Below are 8,068 nucleotides of genomic sequence, written 5' to 3' on the forward strand. Positions count from 1 at the left end.
GTCTCAGTACTGCACTCTGCACATACCACAATACAGCACATTTTTACAGCGGACAATGCATCCTGTTGTCACTTTAACGTTTTGAATCATTGTATTGAGGCAGGTTAGTCTCCACTTATTTCCAGTCTTTATGGTAAGCTAATCTAACCAGCTGTAGCCCTGTGTTTAACATGTGGATGTGAGTGTGGTAATAGTCTTCCACTCTGCATCCCAGTTAAACTTTTCCTGTAAAATATGAGCACTTTTAACTCAAATCTCCCACTATTATAAGTGATCATCTTTTCTAACACTTAGGGTTGAAATACCACAGTAGTAATTCTTTCTGTTTTTTATGGCAGAAACATTTATGGAATTGTAGAATTTTTAGCATGCGTATTTTTGCATGCAACTTTATTTTTCAGTGCAAGAAAAATGCCCTTTCTGGACCTCATTAAAATTCAGTTGAATGTCTTGCTTATTCCAGTTGTTTGTAATGCATATCTTTTTAAGAGGTGCAAAAAATTTTGATTTGGAAATAAAATGATGTTCTTTTTTCAGATAGAAAAGGGGGTTGCTTAAGTTGGTGTCATAGAAAGAGCACCACCTGTGTCTGTTATTAAAACACACCTGACACTAAATTGTTCAAAAATCCTAATGCTAAGCATGTTATATTCACTACTCACTAGTACAGTGACAAAGAAATTATGTTAGTTGCAGCTGATAATTGTTATCATAGTTATTTTATTAACCAGCTGGCTTTAAGTACCACAGCAGATAAGAGCCAATGCGAGGGCCAGTAGCAGGGCCTGAGGTTGTTAATTTTAGCATCACAATGTTGCATTTTTTATTGATTAAATTTTGGGAGGCTTTTATTGTGTAAATGCCTAATAATAATAGCATAAGGCAGTATTTGGTTGTGAATTTTGTGCTGGTAAAAACTCCTACTGTGGTGACCTCTTGTGGTACGATAAGAGCCATTATGGAACATGGCACAGGATATACCCAGTTCTTTCTGATCTTTGGTGTCAATTATCGGTATATAATTGACAGGTAATCACAAAAACACAGGTTAAGTCCATTTTAACCCTTTTTTAGTTTAGACATATTTTATGAAAGAAGGCTGTTGAAATGAAATAAAAAGTTCCTTTAAACAAACTTATGATCGTCTATCCACCGGAGGCAAAGGCAAACACACTCACTTACTCACTCACAAACACCCACACCAAGACACACAAATATAAATGTACATGGAGGATGGAGTGTGTCCTATCAGCAGTGCGGTTCCTTGTGTTGATGACTGCGTCGTGAATGACATTGAGCGTAATGACCGACCGGCATGGCTTTTCAGTATAGCACATGCAGTCAAAGTTTTTGTCGAACAAGTTGATGTCATCTTGTGAGAGACCACCGCTCACAGTCAAAGGTCCACCCCGGTGTTGCTGCTTGATCTGGTAATTTTAGTTTTATTAAACTTGATGAACTAATGATACATATTCTTGTTAGTAAATGTAAGAGAAGTTGGGTTAAGTAATGGCAGGGTGCAAGTCTTTAGAGCATCTTATTGATTCAATGCTCAAGATTATTTTTCACACAAAGCGATTTCTCCAGGATTTAGTTTTTTCCCCATGCTTTGCAGACAGCAGTGAAACCTTATGACTTGCTCTTTTTTTAGCAGAAGATGTGTTGTGTTCTCAATATACTGAAGAAAAAGAGCTGACTAAGCAATTGCTTGGCTTTCCCTTTGGTCTTCCCTTGTTGTATAACAGAAATGTAGCTACTCAGTAGGTACAGTTAATGTCTCTGATGTTCTCAATTCACTTGGAACAGTTACAAAGTTACAAGAAATATTGATAATAACAAAATGTTTCCACTCTGAATTGCCAAAGGCTGTAGGGGGATATCTTTTTATCCTTAAGAAATGAAATCATCACTTGAAAGTATTTTGTATTTACCTTGGTTACCTTTGTTTAATATAATTAAAATGTTTGTGTTGATCTGAAATATTTAAATGAGTTGATTGCAACAACTAAATAAATGTTAAATGGACTGCTGTTTATATAAAGGTTTCGTATTCTACTTCTACTTTACTATACTAGCAGTCACCTATGGTGATAAAATGCCCATCCCTACGAGTTTGAAGGCAATGTTTGGGCTCAAAAGGTGGTTTTAGTGTCAGGCTTCCAATTAGGTTATGGTTAGGTTTAGGCTGAGGTTTAGGATTAGGCATTCATTTTTGATGGTTAGCGTTAGGATAAGCGGCTAATGTGTGTGTGTGTGTGTGTGTGTGTGTGTGTGTGTGTGTGTGTGTGTGTGTGTGTGTGTGTGTGTGTGTGTGTGTGTGTGTGTGTGTACTTGCGTTAGGAACCACTAGTAAGCCTGCAGTGTCAGAGCGAAGTGCTCTACTTTGGTGAAATGGTATTATGAGGTCTTTAAGGTAAGATGAGGCCTGATTATTTAAACACTTAGTATGTGAGGGGAGGGATTTAAAATTTGATTCTGGATTTAACAGGGAGCCAATAAAGAGAAGCCAGTATGAGAGAAATATGCTCTCTCTTGCTAGTACCTGTCAGTGCTCTTTAACCATCTATTCCTCAAATCTACATCTCTCCTAAGAAGAAATTAAGCCTTTGGATCAAATGCAGCATTTTGGATCAAATGCAGGCTTTTCATGGAGTTTTTAGGACATCCTGATGATAATGAATTTCAGTAGTCTGTTGCCGGTTAACCTGATTAGTTTTCAAATGTTCATCCAATTGTTTTTTATAGTACAATTTACAAAAAATCTAATTTAAAATGAGTTAATATTTTTTTAACATTGTGTTTCTTCTCAATTCAAACATTTAATATGTTTGTTGTTTTATTGTGAATAAAATATGGGTTCATGAGATTTGCAAATCATTAAATTCTGTGTTTATTTACATTTCAAACAGTGTTAAAGCATTTTGTGAACTGGGTGTAGTTTTGCAAGGACCATCCCTGGGATTAACATAGTTTTAACAGTTATTAAAAAAACCCTTGACCTTAGAAAATGTTTCCTAACCCACATAATGACAGTTTTATTTGAGTTCTATTTATTCAACACTACACTCTTGCCAAGTTATATTTAAAGTAGAAAGCATTTCAGAGCTGCTGGCAAACTTGACCCTATAATAAATCCCTACTAAACTCTCAATCAAACTTTAAATATAAACATGTTAATCAGGTAAATGAAGTCTCATTAATTATGTACTTACTTGTTCTGCGGGTCCAATTTGTTTTGGTCCAAAGTAAGCCCTCAGTGAGTAATTAATACCCGTTAGTCTCCTCGTTAAATAAGCTCTTGCAAGTGCTTGAATTATAGGTGGAACAATTGTGGTAGCTTGTCAGAGCTGAATGATCTGCTTCCTTGAGGTGTTCCCTCCTTTTTGGGCTGTCTTGATGTGTTCCAGGTTCCCTCCTTACTGCCTGGAGGAAGATAGCTGAGGAACCTCTGGGTTGAGAACAATCTGTCCTACCGCTACCACTCGCAGACAAAGTCTCTGTCCAGACACGCAAAGAATGTGAGTGTTTGAACTTGGTCATTTGTTTGTGGAAATGTAATAAGAAGGAAATCCACCTTTAGGTTAGTTATCAAAGTGATAAAATGTATGGACCAGATGGCTGGTTTCACCAAAGATCTTTACTCATAACAACAGATTTTGCAAAGAAAAGCGTCTGGACTTCTTTAAGTTGCTTGAAGACGTTTCACCTTTCATCCGAGAAGCTTCTTCAGTTCTAAGGTCAAATGGTGGAGAGTCCCAGATATAAACCTAGTGGGAGTAACCCCCCACAGAGGGACAAAAGGACCCCCTGATGATCCTCTAATCGCCTGAGCCAAGGTGTGAAACTGGGTGTGGGTCCCAATCAGCCAGAGTTTCGGGTGTGTTCATTGTGAAACCTGGCCCCACCTTATCATGCGAATTCCTGAGGTCAGATGGCCCAGGATGTGAGTGGGCGTTAAGGCGTCTGGGAAGGGATCTCAAAACTGGATTATAGATGGTAGAGAGTTGGTGTCGTAAACCCCCGCCTCTGTTCAAAGATGGTCGCTCACAGTGGACATAGATGGCTTCTTTCACTCCTCTTTCAAACCATCTGTCCTCTCTGTCCAAAATGTGAACATTGGCATCCTCGAAAGAGTGTCCTTTATCCTTAAGATGCAGATGGACTGCTGAGTCTTGTCCTGTGGAGGTGGCTCTTCTGTGTTGTGCCATGCGCTTGTGAAGTGGCTGTTTGGTCTCTCCAATGTAGAGGTCTGAGCATTCCTCGCTGCACTGTACAGCATACACCACATTGTTAAGTTTGTGTTATGGCGTTTTGTCTTTCGGGTGAACCAGTTTCTGTCTGAGCGTGTTGCTGGGTCTGAAATGCACCGGGATGTCATGCTTGGAGAAAACTCTCCTGAGTTTCTCTGATACGCCGGCTACATAGGGGATGACAATGTTGTTGCGTCTGTCCTTCTTATCCTCCCTCGCTGGTGTCTGGTCTTCTTTTCTGTGCCTCTTTGCTGACTTTAAGAACGCCCATTTAGGATAGCCGCACGTTTTGAGTGCTTACTTTACATGTGTGTGTTCCTTCTTTTTTCCTTCAGGCTTAGAGGGAACATGTTCTGCCCGGTGGTGTAGGGTCCTAATTACTCCAAGTTTGTGTTCCAGAGGGTGATGGGAGTCAAAGTGGAGGTACTGGTCCGTGTGTGTGGGCTTCTGGTAAACTTCGATGTTGAGTTTGCCGTTCTCTTCAATGTGCACGGCGCAGTCCAGGAAAGGCAAACAGTTGTCCTTTGTGTCTTCCCTGGTGAACTTGATGTTTTTATCCACAGCGTTAATGTGCGCAGTGAAGGATTCCACTTCTTGTGTCTTGATTTTGACCCAGGTGTCGTCCACATATCTGTACCAGTGGCTGGGTACTGTTCCTTTGAAAGAGCCAAGAGCCTTCCTTTCCACTTCTTCCGTGTAAAGGTTGGCTACAATAGAAAGACAAAACGCCAAAACACAAACTTAACAATGTGGTGTATGCTGTACAGTGCAGCGAGGAATGCCCAGACCTCTACATTGGAGAGACCAAACAGCCACTTCACAAGCGCATGGCACAACACAGAAGAGCCACCTCCACAGGACAAGACTCAGCAGTCCATCTGCATCTTAAGGACAAAGGACACTCTTTCGAGGATGCCAATGTTCACATTTTGGACAGAGAGGACAGATGGTTTGAAAGAGGAGTGAAAGAAGCCATCTATGTCCACTGTGAGCGACCATCTTTGAACAGAGGCGGGGGTTTACGACACCAACTCTCTGCCATCTATAATCCAGTTTTGAGATCCCTTCCCAGACGCCTTAACGCCCACTCACATCCTGGGCCATCTGACCTCAGGAATTCGCATGATAAGGTGGGGCCAGGTTTCACAATGAACACACCCGAAACTCTGGCTGATTGGGACCCACACCCAGTTTCACACCTTGGCTCAGGCGATTAGAGGATCATCAGGGGGTCCTTTTGTCCCTCTGTGGGGGGTTACTCCCACTAGGTTTATATCTGGGACTCTCCACCAGTTGACCTTAGAACTGAAGAAGCTTCTCGGATGAAAGGTGAAACGTCTTCAAGCAACTTAAAGAAGTCCAGACGCTTTTCTTTGCAAGCTCCTTTGACTACGATGACCTGGATGACTGAGAACCTTCACAGACAACAACAGATTTTAAATGTTGTTTTTACATAACAAAAGAAAGGGTATATTTTAAATTGTGCCAAGTAATTAAATTCTGTAAACTGTTTCTACAAATTACTAACTTTGATTAACACTAGTCATTTTATACAGACCCATAATGTTTCTGTTTCAATGTTTCTTACGCATACTCCATGTAGTTTCACTCACATATATGTATACTTGTATGCTTTTTATTTTATTTTGTTTATTTATTTGTTTTCCCCTTGTTGTGTATTGTTTTCTCTTCTTACCTTTGCACCTTTGTGGTCCACCTACCCAATTTCATTGTGCAAGAAACTGCACAATGACAATACAAAACTCTAAGTCCAAGTCTGATTTTAAGGAAATCTCTTGTTTGGTTAAGATTTGAAACCCAATAAGTCTACAGTACAAATAGTCTAACCTTTGTGGAACTATACACGGATGGGAATCAAGAACCAGTGCCCAGTAGTTCAGAGAGCACGATGCCATAGTGCAAACTGGATCCAGGACAGAAAGCAGCACACAGACAGCATGCTAACATTAAGCTAGCAAAGAATCCAGAGTAAAGTTAAATCTGAGCAAATGCTGATCTCACCCCAGCAGCCAGACCCTGAACTTCAACAGGTAAAAAAAATGATGATCCTCTGTTTCTACCTGTTCAGGTTTCTACAATATAAGCACTGTGTTACAAAGACTGGTTTTCCTCTGCTTTGTGACCATACTTAGCTAATGAGAGGAAGATAATATGTATGTCCTCATTAGGATAGGGATTTGTGCTGGTGTGTGGGACTGTAACTGATAGGTTTATATTCTTAAATTATAATTGTGAGACAACATATTTAAGTTCATTTTACATAGAAACAGTGATGTAATGTACTGCATTACTGTAATAAAAATATTCTTTATAGTATGTGTAATACGTTACTCTTTTGAGAACCAAAAAAATGACCCCAAAAGTGATCTCAACAAAGAGGGGAAATACCTCCAACATGCAAAAGCATTTGACCACATAGCAGGCAGTCAGTCTGCAAAATAGTAATATTGTAATTCTGTTTAGCAATCATGATTACAACAGTGAGAACTGATAAGAGAATTGAATCGATAATGGAATCAGAATGGCTAAACTCTTATCGATTCCCAGCCCTAGTTCTTTAGTTGTGGAAAAAATCTTAAATTTTTGAAACAATGTAATGTTTATTTTTATAATGTTGAGTTTCAGGTTCTTGGGAGGCCGATAGTGTTCTGTTGTGTATTCTTCTATCTGTGTATGCTTTTACTGCATTACATGTTTGGGATCATTGCCATGCTGTAAAAGGAAACTTTTGTCAGGCGGGACGGACTCAGGCGTAGACTGAGGAATACAGTTACACAGTTCTTTATTAAGCAACACCAGGTGCTCTAGATACAGGTGGGGGGAAGGTGGGGGTTTCCAGGGATCCACTGGGTTAGTGGAAACGGGATCGCCACACTCACTCAGCTCCTCTCGCTGCTCGCGGGGAATTCCTTCCCCACACTCAGGGGATCCAAGGTTCATGATTCGGGACAGGTCCAGGAAATCTATTTACAAAGCTAGCACTAGGAGAACCAGAAGTTTGCAGAGCCGAGCTTTTACTAACATGAGTTACTCAATATTCCAGCGACGAGTAGCTCAGCGCTCCTGCCTTATGAAGAGGCCAGCAAACAAAGTGATGAATCACAGGTGGGTTATTAACTGCAGGTGTGTAGGTGAAGGCGAGAGCCCAACATGAGCTCCGCCCAGGCAGGGCGATAGTACCGCGCGCGAGAAAGCAAAAGCCAAACCAAAATATTTGTAGCCGCGGGGCTGACCGGGCAGGCGCAGGGACTGTGGCAGCTGTTTCAAATCACAGTCTTTCCAAAATCTGACTTTACTTTTCTGGATTAAGTAAAGTCCAACATCATTAATCCAACATCACTAGCTGAAATGCAGCCTCAAAGCACAACAGAGCCTCCTGTGTGTTTTACAGATGGCTGTAGACAATCACTGTTTAACCTCTCTTTTGACCTCCTACTTACTTATTGACAATAATGTTTAGCAAACATTACAAATTTGGTTGTTGTCTAATTTGGCATTCTTCTGCCTTTTATTCCCATTTCCCTTTGTTAAGAATGGCCTCCTGATAACCACCCATGAACTGTGACCATTTCTGATGAAGCTTTAACTATGAATGGATCAGCTGAAGAGCCAGAAACATCTCCCAAATTCTGTATTAGGCCCTTGCTGGATTTTCCTTTTTTCTTAAGGACATGACTTTTAGATCCTGTCCTTCTGTTGTACATTTTTCATACATTAAAATGGGAATAAATTAAAATAAATTAAAATAAAATGTTTTTACAACATATAATGTGGCTACATATACATTTTAAAAGGAG

Source organism: Maylandia zebra, linkage group LG7 (assembly GCF_041146795.1).
Source record: "Maylandia zebra isolate NMK-2024a linkage group LG7, Mzebra_GT3a, whole genome shotgun sequence".
Taxonomy (NCBI): Eukaryota; Metazoa; Chordata; class Actinopteri; order Cichliformes; family Cichlidae; genus Maylandia; species Maylandia zebra.